A 21,287-nucleotide genomic window follows, 5' to 3' on the forward strand; every position below is an offset into this window, starting at 1 on the left:
AGAATGGATTGATGGGTCGATAGCATTCTAGTTCTTGTATTATTCATATGAAAGGTGTGTTCCCCTCTAGACTCCTCAGCATGTGCTCTAAAATGTGTAGCTGAAATGTCTCCTTGTTTGCAAACCATCTCTTGCACATACTCTCCTTTTCCCTGCACACCTCTGGAGACCTAGCTTTGAGCTGTGCTCTTCTAATGAAATTCCTCCTGTTTGCTATTATCTTTGATCCTCCCTCCCCTTATTACTCTGAATTCTTCCTTCTGGACATTATGACTCATTTCCTTCAGCTTCTGCAAGCTAGAACTTAATGCACCTAAAAACATCCAGGATGCTCTCCTTAAATCAGGCAATCCATATCAATATCGATACTCAGGATTCCCCCCCTCCATTGTTTCAGAGCAATAACATCTTCTATTTCAGTCTACTGTCTCTCTTTCCTGTTCATTAAATGGGCATGGTTTTCCTTACCATTAAAAAAGGTCCTTTCTAAGTTAGAATCATATTTGAAGAGACTTTTTTCTTCATTGAAATAACATTTCTGGTTATTTGACATTCTTCGTGGGTGTGTGTACCCACTTACCAATTCACAGGTTTTTTTGTTTTTGTTTTTTGTTTTTTGCAATTCAAGATTGGATGACTTTGTAATACTCTGTTGCTATTCACCCTAATAAGCTTGTTAAACTCATTGCATTGACCTCTTTTTTGGTCTTTCGACTACTAGCTATAAGACAATGTGCTTTTAAGGTACCTACAAGTACTTGGCATTTCCCTAGCACCTTGAATCTTTAAGCCATAAGATCGTTCTCAATGAAATATCTCTTGTAAATCCCATGTGGATTTATTTAGTCTTTTCCATTTTCTTAAGAAAAGAAGGAAAAAGTTAAAAATTCTGTCCAAACCACCAGAAGAGCTAAATTTGGACAGAACTCAATCAGTTTGGGTTTTTAATCCCACCCCTAGTACAAGTAAACTAAGCAGAAAGTACTTATTTTCTTATTTGTAAAGTTTAGTCAATTTTTGTAAGGGAGATTTATAATCCAAATTATGCTTGAGTTTTATTCATTAAGGGCTATTTACTTCCTTTCTGCTAATCAACAAAGATTAGTCACAACAACAAGGCAAGTCAAATTTTCTTTGGAGGGACGTGCAGGGAGAAAAGGGTAAAGCATTTTTGTGTGTGTGCGCATTTATTTAAAAAGTGTTACTTTCAAAAGTGCCCCCAAATCTTGAATTCTCATTAACTATTTAAAATAAAAACAATTAACTTGTACAGTGTGGGTCAACGTTTTTAAACTAAAATGCAAGTGGTTAATTCAGGGCGCTGGCAGCCGATTCTGTTTACTGATCTTTTCTGATTGTTGTTTTCTTGATAACTGAGCAAGCCACTGAATGGCTGTTTGAGCCCAGGCGCCACAAACATAAACTTCACAGCTTACAATGTCCCAAGTCGTGATGGAGGATCTCTCCACACCTCCCGGAGACTTCTGAAGTGTAGACAGAGAAGTTGGTTCACAGGGAGCGAAGGAGGGGGAGGGGCGGGAGGGAACGCTGCTGAGTGTTTGCTGTGAGCATTGTTACTATCACATCCTTTAATTTTTATGGCGCTTAAGCTGTTAGCTCTGAGAAGCCAGTTTCTGTGCCTTGGAGAAACCAGTTTCTCCCCAGAGCCACACTTAAGACTACTTGACTCTATTTTTTAAAATAAATTTATTTTCCAAATCTTTCTGCCTAATTATCCTTTGGAAAAGCGCTCGGCGATGATAAGCAAAGCGTTCTAAAAAGAAAAGCTTCTCCCCTCCCTCCACCCGCTCCAAAAAAGGACGCCTAGATTTGGAGAAAAAGATGTGGATTAAGATTGCTTTTCGCCAGGTGGGGGGGGAAAGGCACTTTAAGACAGTCCTGTGGGAGATTCTACTTAGCCCTCTCCTTGCCTGGGATCCTCTTTCCATTCCATTGATTGAAAGTTCGTGTTTATTTCAGGGTGGTGTTATTTATGGATTTGATTGAGATGGCTACTTATTTTTGCCGATCTTCCTGGTGGTTCTTCCCTCTGGTGCGTTTCCTGTGGGTGGGCGCTAAGAAGCGGGGACCGACACTGGTCTAACCAGCCCCGCGACTCCTGCAGGCAAGTCAACCCTTGATCCCTTAAAGAAGGGACAATCGTGGTCCGTGAGAGGAAAAAAGGGTGTTGCTGGGCCCTTCTCTTTCAGGAGTTGATCAGGTTGGCAGATCTGGAGGGCTAATCCAAACAAGGCGCTTGACTTGTGAGGTCGCGAGTCTAGACAGAGCTGGTGGCTCGGCGGCTCCTTATCTTTCCCTGGAATCAGCCGAAGAGGCGCTCCCCCGGCCCAGTGCGCTCCGCTCACCCTTGCCGGAGCCACCGCTCAGCACAGACGGCACAACAAACACAGCACCTGAGGCTTTACAGCTTGCTTTATTGTTTAATGGGAATGCTGCAGAACAGTCATTTGTTTTCTTGGACCCGCGCCCCGGCCGCTTCGCGTTCTGGCCACCAACTCTGGGTGGGGGTGTGCACCAGCGCCCAGCTGGCCGCTCCGGCACCGCGAGGCAGAGCGCTTTCCGCAACTCAGTCCTGCCTCCTCGCCTCTATCCAGGCCCCCCGGGAGGGCCTCCGGGGAAACCCGCTGCTGCCCTTTTCTTTACTCTGAACCCCGGAGGCGGAGTGGGTGGAGGGACTGTGGAGAAAGCCTAGGGCGAGGTGTCTTGGACTAATCCGGTATATCTTCTTGCTGCCTGGAAATGGCAGTTCTGCGCTATAGCCATTTATGGTTTGCGGGGTCAGTGAGCTCTGACTCAAGGGCGATCAATAAAAACATTTAGTGCAGTAATAAGCTGCTCCCTCCGCCCCCCACCTCTCAGTAGACCGAGAAAGATGCGTCACCATCTTGGACAGGGTGTCCCAGAGCGGCGGAGCGCCCTTTCCTTCCCCATGAGCACAAAGAAGTGACGTGACTCTCCAGTGTTTTCGTGACCGCTTCATTGGGCAAACCATGGGTCTTCCTTGATCCTCCAGCTGGCTTCTACCACAGAGAAGCTGGCACTGCCATCGCTTGGGAGCAAGGGGACCACTGGGACAGGGATTGCTTGCAGTGCTCTTTTTTAGAAGGACAAATAGCCAAACTTGGGGATTTATAATCAAGGATTTGTGGCTTGCATTTCAGATTAATTGAGGTTAAATTAATTATAATTTTGGTCCTTCCCTATGGGATTTTTCTCTTGTTTCAGAAAGGAGGGAGAGTTTCTAGTTACATCTTGTTACTCACTATTCTTGTAGTTTGCAAACAACATTCTGTGTATGTGTGTGTCACTGGCATGGAATAGATAATATTGCCTCTGTTTGAAAACTAATCATAGATGTGGGTGAGAGTAATTTGGTTATGTGCTTAATGTGGTGGTAATACAAACACCACCATCTCCCAGCTTTGGAGGCACCACAAATCCATATCATGCTTTCCCTGCCTAGTCTCAGCCTCACAACTGTGTGTTAGATGAAAAAAAGACAAAACAAGACAAAAACCCAAGTTTCATGAAATTGACGAATTTCAGTAAGGAGATTGGAAAAATATTCTTTCTCCAGAAAATAATTCTTAACTGTACTCAGGCACTGACTTGTCTTGTTCTCATGGGTAAGGGTTGCTGTTTATTTTGACCTGTCACAAATACAATGTGTTGTTTGAAACTTGTTATACTTAGCAGGTATATGGAGATAATACTAGACAGGCCACTGAATATGATAAAGTAAAATATGGTGGGAATTAACTTTTAAGGGCTATGAAGGATTTTACTTTTTCCTAGTAACTTTTTAATTAATATTTCTACAAAATGTTATATCTATTTGCTCATAGTCCTGTAATAGCAGTAAACTAGCTGTTCAGTGCACGGCAAAGGTATGATTGGCAAAATGTTACTTATGCAGGTTCTATCCTGCAGTCATTTTGATAAGTTACCTATATTCTTAATTAGTTTTAAATAAGTCTTCTTTTCCTTCATTAAAAAAAATGCCCACACCTAGGTAAAAACACTTTTTGTCTTAAAAATTTCAATGATTACTTATTAGAACAACTATTAATTTGTTTTTTAGTATGTACAGGAAGTTTACTTTAAAAATAACTTTAGTAAAGCAAAAAGTGTATTTTATTTTAGGAGAGGACTAGCAGGAAACAGAACAGTGTATCTTAAGCAATAAAGGGAAAAATACTTATGGACCAAATAGTGAAAAATCTCATTTTAAACTCACAATATATACCTGCTAGTTATTTAACATTTTATAACAATAGTCAAAAATTTTTATTCTGGGATATCAGTTCTCAAAAAGAAATACTTGAAATTAAAATAACCTGTCAACCCAAATACATTTAAGATTTAATTCATAAAACAAGATGGGTGACTTTATTTGTAAAATGCCATAATTGCTTCCACTAACAATGAATGCTGATGTCTAAAATGATTAAATGTGGAACATATAGATTACCAGTTTCTGGAGAATGAAAATGCTTAGTAAATTCTGAAATCCTTCACTTTCTACAGTAATACATGGAAATATTTTAGAGATCACTACTTAGAATTCTGTATTTGTATCAATGTACATTTCATATTTTTAAAACTATGATGTATCCTTGAAGTCTTTACAACTTCAGAGACAGTAGTCACTCTTGAATTTTATGCACAGCCAAATTTCTGCCTATTTACGAGAAGTTAAGCACTTGGATGAAAGATGGTATATCACCAATAAAACCTCACCTTCGTTTAGGTCTCATTAATGTTAATGGAAAATGTCTTTATGTGTCATGTGCAAAACAGGGCTTGGAGATACTTCACCCAGCAATGTCTTTATAGCAAGTATGCTAGGGCTAAATGACCTAAAAAGTAGTTTCCATCACATCTAAGCCCAGATAATGTTAGTCTTGCAGGTGCAAATGAGCATATGAAGTGGCTGGATTAGAACTGACTTTAAAAATAGATGTATTATTTTTTAAAAAGGCCTGAAAACACCCCCCCACCACCACCTTTTAGAATTTTTGGAATAACCCCTATTTAACTAATAGTTCAGAAATACTCCTTCCAGGCAAATCCGATAGCTCCTCTACACCAAGACCTGGGACCAAACCTGGTTATATAATGCTGACTCAACATATAGGAAGTTGTTTCCATTGAATTATTTACTGGAATTTGGGTGATGCTTTGTTTATTTGTTTTCATTTTGTAGTGGTGATGGACTCTATGAAATCATTCTTGTGGATAAATGTATGCATTTGTAATGTGTATTATGGCAGCCTTTGGCCATGGTGTAGAGTTTTCTCTAGGGCAAAGCTAAGTGGCTAGCATCAGAATAGAATCTGTAACATTACAGAATTGAGTGATGGTCCAAGAGTATAAATGACGAATGTTATTCATCATGAATGTTGTTTCGGTTATTCAAGTTGAAATCTTCCAGAATCACTATACAGACTAAGAATATTTTAAATCTTCTTCATAAGGAATATCAAGAAAGGAGGCAGTTTCTCCTAGAGCAAAAGATGCATAGTGATAGTTTCTGCCATGACATGACACTTTTCTATCTGTAAAGCACTTTACAGTCATTAGTTATGCATGAGAGTCCACAGAGCCCGTTTTCCTAATGACCTCTGTACCTGTTTCTCAGCACAATTCTCAATTCCTTCTTCTTTCCTTCATACGTTTAAGAGCAGAACATCAAAGAAGCAATGCTCTGTCCTTGATGACTTCAGTGGGGACTGTATTAGATCAGAGAATGGAAACTATTTTATAGACATTTTCAGTGATGCCCACTCTCCTTACTTCCAGGAATTGAGGAGAGATGCTGAATGGTGACGCCAGTGGATGCAATAAATTAGCAAAACTGTAATTTATCCCCTGAAAGCTGTGACTCTCAAACTTTTTGATTTCAGGACCCCTTTACACTCTGCAGAATTATTGAGGATCTCAAAAAGCTTTTGTTTATCTGAATTATATCTATTAATATTTGCTGTATGATAAGTTAAAAATGAGGACTTTGCAATATTTATTATTCATTTAAAATAACATATTACCATAAATAACTTTTTTTTAAAGATTTTGTTTATTTATTTATTTGAGAGAAAGAGAGAGAGAGAGAACAAGCGGGGGGAGGAGGAGAGGGAGAAGCAGGCTTCCTGCTGAGCAGGGAGCCCGATGTGGGACTTGATCCCAGGACCCCGGGATCATGACCTGAGCCAAAGGCAGACGCTTAATGACTGAGCCACTCAGGCACCCTACCATAAATAACTTTTTAATGAAAAATAAGTATAGGTCACAAAACAAAAAAATTAGTGAGAGGAGTGGCAGAGTTTTCTAATTTTGCAAATCTTTTAAGTATCTGGCTTAATAGAAGAGAGCTTAATTCTCATATCTGCTTTGTTATTCAATCTGTGGCAATATCACACATCAGGTAGCCTCTGGAAAACTCCATGTCCACTTGTGAGAGAATGAAAATAAAAAGGTAAATAATTTTTTAGCATTATTATGAAAAGAGTTTTGACCTCCTAGACCTCCTGAAAGTTTCAGGGACACCCCTTTAGAGGTCCTCAGAACACATAATGAGTACTTCTGCCTTAAAAATGGACTTTTACAGAAGGTGTATAGAGAAACTATTGTTTGAGGGAATTTAATTGCTTATATTAATGCTCTCATGGTACAGATTTGTTTTTAAGCCAAGTCCGGGTCACAGTTTTATTTTGTGACTTTTAAGTTCCATCATCAACTACTGATCACTTATACCCTGGGCCTTGAAGAAAAAGAAAAATATTGTGATGTTATATAACTGAAAATTTAAGTCTCCTTTCTAAAAAAACACTCTAGGAAAGACAGACCTATGAATGTGGACTAGTATATGTAATATGTGCTGGACTCCTTTATCTTTTTACCCTTTATCCTTGTGAAGTCGTGGAGGCTGATGAGCCCCGAAATCCATAACAAATAATTCAGACTTCGCATAGGTAGGAATTGTTAACCACAGCATTCTGAGACAAGGAACTAAAAATAGTTATAATTTGGAGAAGTCATTTGGTTTTTGGAATGAGATAGGCTTGTGAGATGAAAGACTGAAGGCTAGAAAAAAAGCAAGTCAAGGAGCATAGCGGTTTCAGGCAAAGGATGGACTTTTTTATAGGCAGCGTGAGAAGAAAAGAAAAGCATTGGTTTGAGAGATATTCTGAGAAATTGACTGATGTGGAGGAGACTGGCAGTGGCCCATCAACATTTGTTTTCCATTTCTTCATAAGCACATGGATTGGCCATGTCGCCTAGGTTCCTTTACAGGTTGGAGGGTGGGTGCACATGACCTCATCCTTGCCGACAGAATCTAGGCAGAAATAACGTAGGTTATTCTAGCCTTGGGGATGTGCTTCCTTTATGTTCTCTTTTGCCTTCCCATTAGCTAGAACCCACAAAAGTCCAGCTTTAATTGGGCAGATGATGAAAGTGCCCTATGGGTATGGTGGAACAACATGATGGAAATAACCAATGTTCTAAATAACTTTGGGGAATGCAGCTGCTTACTCACCTGAAGCATTCAGCCTACATTCGAATTGAGAAACAAATTTTTACCTTCTTTAAGCCACTGAACTATTAGTGGCCCCATTTATTACATTAGCTTAGCCTTACCCTCATACAACAGAATATAGAGTAGAGCTTTGAGATAGTAAGAACTCAAGGATAACTCTAAGGTTCTGAACCAGAATGACAGATTCTGAATAAATCATGCATGTGTTCACTTCCTTACTCACTTATTCATTAACTCACTCAAATATTTATCTAGTGCTTATTATTTGCCATGCACTGTTCTACGTGCTGGCTATTCAGCAGTGAACAAAGCAAAAAGTTCTTGCCTTCAAGAAGCCTATATTTTTGTGGTTGCCTTCCAATGCCATGCAAATAAATACAAAGAGAGTAGTGACAGATGCTAGGAAGAAAAGTCAAGCAGATAAAGGGCACAGAGAATTTGAGGAAGAGTAATTAAGTAAGACTTCTCTGAAGAATTGACTTTTGAAGAAGTGGTGAGCACCTGAGAAAGTGAAAATGAGATCTGTATATACTGCATTGATTCTATATTGAAACTGCATATTTGAGTTTTGATGTGCCCTTGATGTATCTGGGACTGTACAAAAAGATATGGATCAGTGTTAGAGGGTATCTGTACATTATTCAGCTATATAACTCAGTGAAACAAAGGAATCTGTGAAGAGTAAAAACAAAAAGCAAGAGGACACAATGAATATAGTAATTATCAAAGATGTGTTGGAAGAAAAGTGACTGGGAAGGTATAAGAAAAAAAGACCTATAAATGTGAGAAATAGGTGAAGAGATCAGGATGGTGATGAAGAAAAATAAAAGACAATAGAAATGTCTCAGGAACTGAAGCCAGAAGTCTTCAAAGGGGCAGGTATGAAAAGCTGTGCCCCATACATCAGAAAGATCAAGGAAGATAAGGACAGAGAAAATGCCTTTGAACTTGGCTGAATTGAGATCATTGGATACCATAAAGAGGCAAAGATGGAAGCCAGATTTAGGAGGGGAATTAGGGGGGGAAATACTTTAAATATAGTTCATCTAACTCCTCACCATTGTTATTGGACATTTATTGAGTGCAGTGGTTCTATAGAGCTCTACTCTGATAGCCAAAGTATTCACTGAGTCTAGTTACCACATTTGTGAAGAATGACTGAAGAAGTACCAGAGTCTGGCACCTCTGTTAACCCTTTTAGAAAGGCTCTGGAGGACAGAATTACAAAATATTTTTAACCCCTTTGGTTGCCTGGCTTTGCTGAATTCAGCAAGACTCAAGAATCCACAACCTAAGCGGACAAATCAATTAGATGTTAAAATCCCAGAGGCTACAACTAAGCTGTCAGAAAAAAGTGAGTGTGGAGAGGTAATTATCCAGTAATTATAAAAAACTAGGCAAAAATCTAAGAGAAAAAAGGTCTATTGGCATGTTGTAAAACTATTTGAGAGGTTAACAATTTGCTTAGTTTTGTTGACACTAGGCTAAAATATGTGTTTCATCAGAAGGTGATGTTCCTTGGGCTCTCTATTACCATACTATTAAAAACTCAGCTGAAAAGACTCTGAAAAAAAGCAACACATGTGAAAATGACAGGAAGTAAAGAAGTCAGTTGGGCCTTAGAAATTCATGTAGCAAGAAGCAAAATCCTCCTGCATTTTGGATTGTGAGCCATCATCCAGCTGATGCTTGGCCACTCTGAAAACACTGGAGAAACAGGTGGCATACAGCTTTGCATCTCCAAGGCATCCACGGCAAGAGAAGATCGGTGATAAAATTTGCCATAATCTGCTTCTCTGGAAATGGAATCTTCCCGATAATTTATGGTTTCTCTGAGTTTTACTTTGCTCTGTGTGAAATAATAGGGCATATACAACTGTAGGCTTGCCTGTACTGCAAGCCCAAGTAAATAAAAACCAAACCTAGTAACACACACAAGCACACGAGGTTAGCTATTATTTGTAGTTCAAAATAATTTTAGAAGATCAATTATCCCCCACCCAATACTTTAGAGTCTACCCAAGAGGATAAAACATAAAATCTTTGGTAAGGGTAGCCATGAATCGAGGAAGAAGAAAAAAGGCTTACTTGATTTGAGGGCCAACACAAAAGAAATAGAAAGGGAAGAAGCACTCATCTGATGGGTAAATGCACAAGGTGTGGTATGGAAAAGTGCGACTAGACAAAGCAAAAGACTTCGGTGAAGATAGTTGAAATACTTTGTTTTAAAAATGTTTAGTCATGGTGATTTCTTTAATGCTGTTTTTCCCTCAGAATGATAGGGATTCCGTTTTTTTCCCCCGGGCTCTAATTTTAGGATTACGTTAAAGTGCATTAGGCAATAAAACGAAGACACCCCATAACTGTAGAGGTTTTAGTTACTCTATTCCTTGTGGACTCCAGAATTGTTACATAAAATGTTTTCCAATTTAATCTATATTTTTTTTCTGAAAAAATTAGCATTTGTGTTTACCCTGTGTACTTTCTAAAATGCACATCATGTACAAAGTCTATTAATAGCGGAAACATAATTTACCTCTTATAGCTGGATTAATTTCAATCACCTGACACTGGTTGTCTTTTTTCAAAGACAAAGTCTTGATTGTTTTCATGGGAAAAAAAATGCTACAACAAACCAAGCTACATTTGTTTTCAGAAAATTGTTTTTCTTCTAGAGAGAAAAAACAGTTTTCTTCAAAATTAATGATGATAAATCTATTTTTGTACTTGAGATTTAATGAGAATTCTTTCCTTCCCCACCACCCACTAAATCAGAATGGCAGCCTGAAATCACTCACTATTGCATAGCAAGAATACATAAGCAACATGTTTTGGAAAGTTGTAGAGTTAAGTGAAGGTCTTGGTTTTGTAAGACATAATGCAATTAACAGTTGAAAAAAAAAAAAACACAGGATAAATTCATGAAGTTAGAATTCTACAAGAGTCCCCAAACCTCTTGGCATTGAACTAATTAGTGCTATAGTAAGCCATGCATAAACCAGATGGGTGACTGGATGACAGAGGCAGTAAATGAGATCTTTTGTGACACCTTCTTCTTAGTTTAGTAATGTCCTATCTGTCCCCAGAGGCTGTATCCTGAATGAATCAAGGCTTCTGTTGTGACCTATAGCCACTGATCCATAGCACATATTCTTATATCAAATAGGAATTGATAGGAAGTAGGGAAAGACAGGAAGGCTCGAGAATCATTAACCTGGTTGAAGTTTGTTATGAGTGAAATAATCTTATATTTGAACAGCCAGTCAGGACTAGGAACCAAGTGTGAGGCTGATGAGAAAATGGCACTTTCTTCTTCTTGTCGCAAAAATGAGACTTACGGGCATTTGGCTCTCTAAACTCTTCTACTGTAACTACCATTTAATAGTTGTCTTCTATGTACCAGGCACCAGACTAGGTGCTAGCCTTATATTGTTTCTCTTTCTCATCTACAAACATGTAAGATAAGTGTATCCCATTTTGCAGAAAAGGAAAGTAATCTCCAGTCAAGAGAAGTTGCCCAATGACTCAGAATATGTGGCTAGAGACACAGTTATATTTAAATTAATTGCATTTGTAACACTTAATTCTGATGTGTTTATTCACAAAGCCATTTTTATTATTGATACGCAATCAAGGAAAACCTAAAAAGTTTTAAGTGTTGCTTTTTGACATCATGAATCATTTTTTTCCTTGAAAAGCAAACCCTTCAGGTCTTCAGAAAATAAGACTTGTAGGTACAACAATGTGTGGTTATCATTGGCTCTCTAAGTCCAGTTCTATGGGTCACTTTCAATTTCTGGAATGTACCATGTTTGTTTTGTCTTGTTTTTGTCTTCTTTTGATTATCTCCCCTTGGCCCTCTACAGGGATTATTTCCTATGATGCACCATCCATCTGCCCAATCCCAACTCAGCCTTTGGTTTCTCAGTTCAGATGCCAGTTCCTCAAGAAGCCGAGGTCATGTGCCCGAGCTGTGTGCCTTTGCCTGCTTGCATGCTTGTATCCCCCACTTGCCTTTGGTTGCCCAGAGTATATACTTTTTTCAGCTTTGTAACCCCAGAACCAGCACAATGCAGAACAGGTACTCAAATATTTATTTACTGTATATACATTAAAGTATGAGTGACTATCAGACCTGCCAAAGTCAGATGAGAACTGCACTGCTTTATTAAGGGCTAAAGGCAAGGAAGAAACAGAAAATAGGGCTATTTCAGAATGAGGCCTGGAATTTAATAAAATAATGAGAGAGACAAACAGAGTCAGAGACAGACATCGGGTTGGAGAGGTGGAGAGACAGAGAGAGAATGCTGTAATTTATTGGAGTCAAGCAGTCTTGGATATTAATACTTGCTCTTTGACCTTGGGCATGTTACTTAATTTCTCTGAACCACTTTTTCATGTGTTTAAGAAAGGGTTGTTGGGCTAGTTTGATGTTTGCCTACTATGTAAAAAACTCTGTATGTGGCATTACCATTATTATTATTATGAAGGGTGTAAGAAAAGTATTATTCTCTTGGATAAACTTACTTGGTTCTGTGCATCTTTTTCTTTGTTCCCTGTTGAGATGGATGCCGAGTCTTTATGCTTTTTCTTGATTTTAGGCAAGGTGGAAGATGCTTTATATTTTTACATCTGTTTTCCTTTCTGTTGTTCCTATTTCCTTCATGAAAATGTTTGTATATGTTTTGCTCCTATGGCTTCTTTTAACTGAGGAGAATATGCACCATTAAAAGGATTTAACAGATAATTAAAAGACAATTAAAAAAATCATACCACCCTAGCCCAACCCATTTCTCTTTTGCATACAACTCGCCACAAGCACAAATTCTTACCTAGTTATGATTATTATGTGTATATATGTTGCGTATATAATACGCCTAAGTATATATTGTATTCTGCTCTTTTGCTTAATATCTCATAATAAGTATTATCCATGTGTACTTCCAGAATCAAAAACATCTGGGAAAAAGGCTTTGTTACATCAACTGGTCCCTTACGCCCTTCTCATTGGTTACCATTGTACAGTCTAAATGTAATAGTCCATCTAACATTATTGTGTATGTTCTGTTATTTCATCGCATTTCTCATGGCATAGCTTCCTAACCTTTTAATTATGGCAAAATATTCAAAAGGTTAATGAAACAACCCCCAAAGGAGCCCCTGGTACAATATAGTTCCCCAGGCTTATTGTCCCTGGCTTAAAACTGATTCTGTGAAAGAACAGTGTGCACCTCTAGAAAGGCTAGCAATTCTGCCATCAGATAAATGATTGCAGCCTTCAGTGGGCTGGCTCCCTTTATTTTAGCTACTGGTTGTAGAGCTGAGAGACAGAAGCCTGCATGGAGGATGAAGGCCCAGACTTTTTTTTTTTTTAACTGAAATGTCAAGCTATGTGACTATGCCCGGCAGAAGACGACCCCCTGCGAGATGTGATAAGCCCCAGGCCCTCTCCACACACTGCTCTGAAAATGCGGTGGGAGGGCTTCCCAGGCTGATGGAACTAATGACAGTAATAGCTCTGGGTAATTTGTCTTTTTCCTTACTGTGCACATTCTCTCCATGTGGTGCACTTTACACCTACCACCAGGCTCACATCTGGAATGCTACGACCCTCTCAGTCCTGATTCGGAGAGGTCGAATTCTCCTGTAAAGTAAATCTGACCTCTAATTTTCTTAATAATTCAGGATTATGCTAATGCTACTCAGCAACCAGTGTAGAATGGTACAGGAGCACTGAAGAAAGCTTAATCCCTTGTACTGGAAACATGACCAAGCTTTCCTTGCATATTTGGCTAAATTTGTCTTCTCTATCATTCTAAGAGAGAAAATAAAAATTTGGAAAAGTGTGTAATTTACATCATTCATGCTTTGTTTCTGGTTATAGTGCATCCCCTGCTTAAGAAGAAATTTTCTGTTTCTTTTCCTTGGTAAACAGATTTTCTACTAAGGATTTATAAGAATACTAATGATAGGTTTGGGTTTTTAATTCTAACTGTAAAAAATACTTAGATAGTTCAAAAGACTGACAAAATAATTTCAGGGATAGATAAAACAGACTTCACAACAGCTTAATCTCATAAATGCAGAGTGCTTTCAGGAAGATTTTAACAATAAAAATCCTTTTTTGGTGCTGGTTCCACAACAAGATTCTACTTTTAATCTTGTATTTTGTCTTATGTTTTTTATGTTTATGTTTAAAATAGCCATATTATTAAAAGTATAAACATCTGAACATATCTTTTAGAAAAATATGATCTTAAGTTTTAAGAAATGTTTGTACTACATTAAAAGGGTACCCTCTTCAATTTTAGGTCTCTGTGAATAAAGGGAGAATAAATTAGTATGTGAAATATTCCCCCAGAGAACAAGAGATTCTCAGCATTGTAGAGGTATGAGAACCACACTATTTGCTAGGAAAAACATGTATGCTCATTAGTATGGGTATCTGGATCATTCTGTCAAAATATTTATAAAGTTATTTCTAAGTTATAAATAGGCAATTTTATTACTTCTTCAATTCAGGTGTAATTGTTTTGAGGACTAAAGATTGTACACAATTATGAAATGATTATATTGGTTAGTAATTTATGTTTCTCACAAGCAATGTAGAGATTATAAACATTTTTCCATAAATAATATCTGTGGCTATAATTGGTCAATAAAAAGATAATTCATCAGTGGTGTTTAATCTCTTTCGGTACCCTTCACTACTGTCTCAATCGCTCAAGCTTCACACGAGTTTGAAGGCAGAAGAATTTGCATCTCTAAGTATTGGGTCACCTCAGATTTAACCATGGAATCAGACACTCCATAAAATCCCTATTTCACCTGAGTGACTCAGTGGGTTGAGTGTCTGCCTTCGGCTCAGGTCATGATCCCAGGGTCCTGGGATCGAGTCCCAAATCAGGCTCCTTGCTCAGTGGGGAGTCTGATTCTCCCTCTCCCTCTGCTGCTCTCCCTGCTTGTGCTCTCTCTCTCTCTGTCAAATAAATGAATAAATCCTAAAGAAAAATAAAATAAAATCCCTATTTACCTTCTGGATGGATGATATAAATTGATTCCAGAAAAAAAAATATATATATATATTTTCTAACTTGGGTATCCTAAGAGATCAACGTCTACCCATTGGTTTAGGATAAAACCAGTCTAATTAGGGAGAGGGAAATAGGGAAAAATGTCATCCTGCATGTCCCAGGGTCCTCCCTAGCCCATTCCCTTCTGTCAGGTCTGAGCCTTTAGAAAGGATTGCTCTAGGAAAAATAATGATCATTATGCCTGGGTAACGTAAAACAAGATGCAGAAAGGCTGCTGTAGAGGCTGATTGTGACAGGTGTATTGCATTGACCCTTCCTGGGTCTCATCCCTTTGGGCAAGATTTGTACACAGAGTGGAGCTTCTGCTTATATGACAGATCATGGGAGGTGAGGTAGTTGAGAGCCGCTTAGCTGGTGGCTTTGGGATTCGACAAAGATCTGCAACAGTTTGAATATTATGTGTGTGTGTGTGTGTGTGTGTGTGTATACATACATACATATATAATGCTTTAAGATATTTGACAAGAAAACTCCCCAAAGAACAATAACAAATTAGATAGTGATTTCAGCAAAATCTGTGTAGGGTGAAAAGTCAGTCAGTTCATTTCACTGAAATAGTTGATAACCCAGTAAAGGGAAATCTACAAGAACAGCCTGTTCAGGATAAGACCAAAGTTGACCACACCAGTTGTTTTTACCAATACCTTCCATTTATTGAGCCAGGATCCTCATATGTATCACTTTACACAGTCCCCACAACAGCTCCAAATGGTTCATGTTATTAGGAGAAGGAAACTGAAGATCAGAGAAGTCCAATACAGAGAAGGTGGTAAGATGGGAACCTAGATCTGTTTGACAGAAAAGCCCTCCATCTTGTTTCTCATCCTCTAATCCACCCTCCCTTCTTTTTCCCACTCCCTTCCCTGGCCATGTGTGGCTTTCCTCCCAAAAGACAGGAAAGTTCCAAGAAAACAAAGGTCTACAGCAAGAAAGAATCAAGCCCATGGGGGCTTGAATCCCCTTTCTGCCAGTTGAGTGACCTGGGCAGTTAGCCGACCTCTCCGGGTCTCACTGTTCTCCTTGACAAGCTGTGGATAATTCTAACTCATGGAAGACTGAGTGAGAGAATCAGATCAGCTGCTGAGCACAGCAGGCACTCAATGAGCGCCATGCATTAATTTATAAAGATAAGCCTCCCAGTCAAAGTTTGAAAGGTTTTTTTTTCCCCTTTCCTTCAGCAACTTGAAGGAAAACATACCCCTTTTCTTTAGAAGACTCATAAAATTGAAGCATATTTATCCATAAAAGCATATTTATTTACATTTTTATAAAACGTGGCCTCTCAGGATAGTCAACACTTTTTGGACACGGTTATTATATGTAAAATAGTACTTCGGAATATTTTCCTTTAAACCAATCTCTTTAGCTTGTAAAAATGGTAAGCATGGCATTTTTGATTTAGATAGTAGTTAAGATTTTATAGCTTATTTGGCTGATTCTTGAGAAATGCTGATAGCCATTTATCTTGAGTTGCCTTCCTCCCAGTCCCACCTTTCCTAGAGAAGCTTCTTGGCATACTGAGGGTGGAATGGGGAAGTTAACTAGTTCTTAAGAGAGCTTACTGGGTAAGTATCCTGGACACTCTCAGCTGTTATGTTTTCATTACTTCATCGATTTAGCATAGGCTTATTGAACTCTTAAGTATGTCTAAATTCTGTGAAATTATAAAGATATGTAAAAAAGGCTTTTTGACCTACGGCAGTTTATTGTTGAGTAAGGGAGCTGAAACATTATATATAAACAGATATAAACCTGTGGAAGGGTGAAAAACTGAGTTCACAGGAGGAAGAATCCCTTCAGCTGAAGGGATTAGGCTTCACGGATGGGTGATTTTTGAACTTGGTTATCGAGCAGGTATGATTTGGATAAAGATAAATGGAAGACATTTCAGGTGGAAGAAGGAAGGAATAAAATGAACAAAAACATGAATGATAGTGTGAGGGCTGTGTACAGGGAACAATGAGAAGTCCCCCTCTGATGTGCATTTTGGCATAGGTTTATAGCAGAATCACATACTCCCAAGCCCCCCTTACCCTCCCGAAAGTCCCTCTGGGATGAGGCCCAGGAGTCAGCATGTTTAACGTGGATCCCAGTTCATTCGGATAGAACCACTGAGAAATAGACATGGCTGAGTAACTGGAAATTATGGAATGGCTGGAGGGTAGACAAGTGGTTCTTAGCCCAGGCTGCACACACATTAAGATCAAGCAGAGAGGTGGCTCATCCTCCCTCCCACCCTGTCTCCCTCCCTTTCTCCCTTCCTTCTTTCCTTTTCTCTCCTTCTTTCATACCTAAGCCCCAGGCCAATTAAACTAGAATCTCTGAGCATGGGGCCTATGTATCAATATATATATATTTTTACTTTTTATTATGGAATTTAAAAAAATTGAAGTATAATGAACATACAGTGTTATATTAGTTTCTGGAGTATAATATAGTGATTTAACATCACTATAAGAGTACACTTAATGCTCATCACAGTAAGTGTACTCTTTTTTTTTTTTTTAAAGATTTTATTTATTTATTTGAGAGAGAGAATGAGAGACAGAGAGCATGAGAGGGAGGAGGGTCAGAGGGAGAAGCAGACCCCCCGCTGAGCAGGGAGCCCGATGTGGGACTCGATCCCGGGACTCCAGGATCATGACCTGAGCCGAAGGCAGTCGCTTAACCAACTGAGCCACCTAGGCGCCCACAGTAAGTGTACTCTTAATCCCTTTTATCTATTTCACCCATCCCCCCCATCTACTCCCCTCTGGTAACCACCAGTTTGTTTTCTGTATTAAAGAGTCTGTTTTTTTATTTGTCTCTTTTTTTTTTTTTTTCTGTTTTGTTTCTTAAATTCCACATATGAGGGAAATCATATATCTGTCTTTCTCTGTCTGACTTATTTCCCTTAGCGTAATACTTTCTAGATCCATCCATGTTGTTGCAAATGGCAAGCTCTCATTCTTTTTCATGGCTGAGTAATATTCCATTGTAGTATTATGGAAAACTTTAAATATATATAAAAGTAAGCAGAACACTATAGTGAACACCCATGCACCCACCACCCAGTTTCAATAACTGTAGCAGTTGTATTTCCTTTGTATCTCTACCAGTTTTCTCACCTTCTATATGATTTTGAAAAAATCTTATACATTATAAAATTTCATCTATAACATTTCAGATTTCTAAAGGTTCAGATTTTGCACTCTGGGACTATATCACTTTCCCGTAGCCGGCTTACAGAGGCTCCCTCCCCCTGCTGTTTGTTTTTCTATATATCCCCTTGGATTCACTTCTCCATACCTCCTACCTTGCAAAAAGTGGTGCTTTTCTATTTATAGAATTCCAGCAATTCTTTTCTTACATCTCAGGTTGAATTCATAGGTGTTCAGGATGATTTGATAGTTATCTAGCTAAATTCAAGAGATCAGATTAAATGAGGTCCCCTACTCTTCTGCCATCTTGCCTCCCTCAAAATTTCATTTATAGCATTTCAGTATGTATCTCTAAGTAAGGATGTAAAAGTGCCATAATACTCTTAAAACACTTAAAAAAACCAGTAAGTTTTTTAGGGGCATCTATGTGGCTCAGTCAGTTGAGCATCCGACTCAGTTTTAGCTTAGATCATCATCACAGGGTCCTGAGATCGAGCCCCTTATCAGACTCTGCACTCAGTGGGGAGTCTCCTGGATATTCTCTCCCTCTCTCACCACAAAGAAATGAATACATCTTTAAAAAAAACATAATTTTTAAAGATTATTTATTTATTTATTTGTCAGAGAGAGAGAGAGCATGCCCACAAGCAGGGGGAACAGCAGGCAGTGGGAGAAGCAGGCTCCCCGCCGAGCAGGATTTGATCCCCGGACCCTGGGATCATGACCTGAGCTGAAGGCAGATGCTTAACCAACTGAGCCACCCATGCATCCCAACCAGTAATTTTTAAATATCATGAAATAGCCAGTTGCATTCGATTTTTTACTATTTCATAAATGTGTGTATGCATATAAATTTTTACAGATTGTTTGAATCAGAGTTTTGACTAGGTCTACACATTATGATTGGTTGATATGTCTCCTTCAATCTATGTGTTTCCTCTCTATTTCTCTCTCTCTCTCTTTTAGTTTAGTTTTCTTCAAGAAACTAGATTGTCCTACAGTTACCCTCACCCTGCACTTTACTGATTACATTCCTGTGGTATCATGTAACATATTTTCTAATCATTTATAGATATTTGGATCTAGAGGTTTAATAAGATTTAGGTTCCAGAGTTTTGTTTTGTTTTGTTGTTGTTGTTTGTTTTGTTTTTTTGCAAGACCATTTTCTAGGTGTGTTCTTTCATTAGGAGCATATAATATCTATGTGTCTCTCTTATTGAGGTGTTAGCAACCACTGATAATCAATGCCTAGAGCCATTTATTTAATATAAACTGCAAAATGATGATATTCTATCTTACCTTCATTAACTTGCTGGAATACTTCTGTAGAGACATTTTCTCTCATCTACTAGTTGTATAAAAAGTGGTACAGTTTAAATAGGAAAGGCAAGATACATGATCCTTTCCCTTATTTATCAGTTTTCAAAATAATGAATTTGTTCATTAGCATCATGTAATGGAATTCAATTATTAGAGTAATTATCTGGCTTGCTATTAATATGAATTTAAACATGTATGGGGTATTCTAGTCCATTGCAGTGTTACTGTTTTTGATGCTCAGATTATTTTCTCTTTGCTTGGTGGGAACCTGTTCAATTTGGCTCCTGAGTTCTTTTAACATAACCCTAATAGTATTTAAAATATTATTTACTATTTGATAAGACAAGATGTCCCAGCATCATCACATACATCACATACATTTCCTGCCCCAAACCTACAGTCAGTTAGTTATTCCTCCAAAGAGCTCTTTAGTAGGAAACCATATTTTAAGACTGCAGTCTAGGGCGCCTGGGTGACTCAGTTGGTTAAGCAACTGCCTTCGGCTCAGGTCATGATCCTGGAGTCCCGGGATCGAGTCCCGCATCGGACTCTCTGCTCGGCAGGGAGTCTGCTTCTCCCTCTGACCCTCCTCCCTCTCATGCTCTCTGTCTCTCATTCTCTCTCTCTCAAATAAATAAATAAAATCTTAAAAAAAAAAAAAGACTGCAGTCTAGATACTAGTGGTTCTCATTGCTATTTATGCAATGTTTCTGAGCCTCTTCAATACAAAGAGCTAAGGGAGATTTTCTTTTTTAAGGTACCATCATATCACAAATTTATACTGATACTTTTAATTCAAAGCCAGAACCACAGGGTATCTCTTTTTCCCTAGCTTTCCTCCAAATCCCAGTTCTCAATGACATCAGGAATATTAAAATGAGACTGTTTTATACTAAATTATTTGCCCTACAATGCACACAGGGGCGTTTCAGATTAACAACACGAGAGCCGAGGGGACCCTGTGTGGTCCCACCAATGTCCTGGTGGAGCACCTGATGACATCATTGAATTTGAAATATTTAAAGTGGATACAAAACTGTTTCAGCAATACAGACAATTAAATGTGTTGTTGTGGGCGATGGTGCCGTTGGTAAAACATGTCTCCTGATATCCCACACAACAAACAGATTTCCATCTGAGTATTAACCTACTGTTTTTGACAACTATGCAGTCACAGGATTGGTGGAGAGCCATATACTCTTGAACTTTGTGATAGTGCAGGGCAAGAGGATTCTAACAGATGACGACCACTGAGCTCTGCACAAACAGATGTATTTCCAGTTTGTTTTTCCCCATCCTCATATGAAAATGTGAAGGAAAAGTGGGTGCCAGAGATAACTCACCATTGTCCAAAGACTCCTTTCTTGCTTGGTGGGACTCAACTGATCTTGGAGATGACCCCTCTACAATTGAGAAACTTGCCAAGAACAAACAGGAGCCTATCACCGCGAGACTGCTGAAAAGCTGGCCCGTGACCTGAAGGCAGTCGAGTATGTGGACTGTTCTGCACTCACACGGAAAGGCCTAAAGAATGTATTTGATGGAGCAGTATTGGCTGCCCTGGAGCCTCCAGAACCGTGGAAGAGCCGCAGGTATCTGCGTGCTGCTGTGAACGTCTCCCAGAGCCCTTTCTGCACAGCTGGTGTCAGCATTGTTCTAAAGGCAATGTTAAATCAAACTAAAGATTAAAGATTAAAATTCGTTTTTGCAATAATGACAGATGCCCTGCACCTACCTACATGCACTTGTGTGAGACGAGTCCCGTAGGTATGATCCCCATCCGCCTCTAAGTACTCCTTCGTTTGAGTAATTGTGTGTTGTCAGAAAAGTGATTAATACTAGTTTTTGTTTTGCTGTTTCAATTTTTTTTTTTTTTTGACTTAAAAGCAAGGCATGCTTGTGATGACTCTGTAACAGACTAATTTGGGTTGTTGAAGCTGCTCCCAGGCTCCATCCACATTATGGAGAATAATCTGGGACATTTAGGTTTTTTATTTTTTCTATTTATTTATTTATTTATTTATTTATTTATTTATTTATTTATTTATTTATTTAGTGGGAGTAGGAAGGGTGTGTAGGGTTTGTTTTGATTTAGTCATGTTTTTAAAATTCATTAACCACGGGCAGACCTTAATGGGAGAAGGACGGATTGATTCCACATTCCGCTTCCTAGAT

The 21,287-nt window shown here is 38.6% G+C and overlaps 1 pseudogene; it reads left to right on the top strand.

Annotated features, from left to right (window-relative positions):
- The first annotated feature begins 8,397 nt into the window (after positions 1–8,397).
- Positions 8,398–21,064, top strand: LOC102730535 (cell division control protein 42 homolog pseudogene; annotated as a pseudogene).
- The last annotated feature ends 223 nt before the right edge of the window (positions 21,065–21,287 follow it).

Source organism: Leptonychotes weddellii, chromosome 7, assembly GCF_054177405.1.
Source record: "Leptonychotes weddellii isolate Sample4059 chromosome 7, ASM5417740v2, whole genome shotgun sequence".
Lineage (NCBI taxonomy): Eukaryota > Metazoa > Chordata > Mammalia > Carnivora > Phocidae > Leptonychotes > Leptonychotes weddellii.